We start from the raw sequence: 1,061 nt of genomic DNA on the forward strand, positions 1-1,061 counted from the left end.
CCCCCCCAGATGCTGAACCTCTTCGTCGCCGTCATCATGGACAACTTCGAGTACCTGACGCGCGACTCCTCCATCCTGGGGCCCCACCACCTGGACGAGTACGTGCGCGTGTGGGCCGAATACGACCCCGCCGCCTGGTAAGGACCCGGGGGGGCGCCGCGGGGACCAAGGGGCCCCGGGGTTGGAGGCAGGGGGGGGGCCCGGACGCCTGGGCCCTCGCCCGGACGCCTGGGCCCTCGCCCGCCGGCCCTCCCCGCCGCGGCGCCCCGGCTCACGCGGGCAGCTCCGGACGCAGATGCCCCCGTACTGGTACTTGGTGTCGGGGTTGGGCTCCAGCTGGAAGGTGAGTCTGTTGTAGATGAGGGGCCGGGGGCAGAGCGGCACGCAGGCCCCGCTGTCGTTGAAGTGCCGGCACGCCTGCGGCGGGGACGGTCAGAGCGCCGAGGCRCGGACGCACGGACGCAGCCCCGCGCGGACGCACGCGCAGAGCCACGCTGGACACGCGGACGCAGCCCCGTGCGGACACACGCACAGCGCCACGCCAGACACACGGATGCAGCGCAGACACACGCACAGAGCCACGCCGGACGCRCGGACGCAGACCCGTACGGACACACAGACAGCGCCATGCCGGACGCAGCACGGGTGCACGCATGCACGGACACAGGGGTGCACAGACACACAGGTGCAGTGATGCATGGACACAGCGCTGGATGCATGGACACACGGACAGACAGACACAGTGGTGCACGGACACACGGACACCTCCCTCGCATGGCCAGCATCACCCCACGCCCACCCCGGGGTGCACAGGTGAGACCCCTCCCCACAGACTGACAGACATGCAGGTGCATGGACGGATGCAGGGACGGATGCACAGACAGGCAGATGCATGGACACACGGACACCTCCCTTGTGTGGCCAGCATCACCCCATGCCCACCCCCCCGGGGGTGCATGGGTGAGACCCCTCCCTGCAGACAGACAGCCGGACGGTTGCACGGATGGATGCACGGACAGATGCACGGACGGACAGATGCACAGACCCACGGACACCTCCCT

Source organism: Apteryx rowi, unplaced genomic scaffold (assembly GCF_003343035.1).
Source record: "Apteryx rowi isolate R43461 unplaced genomic scaffold, aptRow1 scaffold_1277, whole genome shotgun sequence".
Classification (NCBI taxonomy): Eukaryota; Metazoa; Chordata; class Aves; order Apterygiformes; family Apterygidae; genus Apteryx; species Apteryx rowi.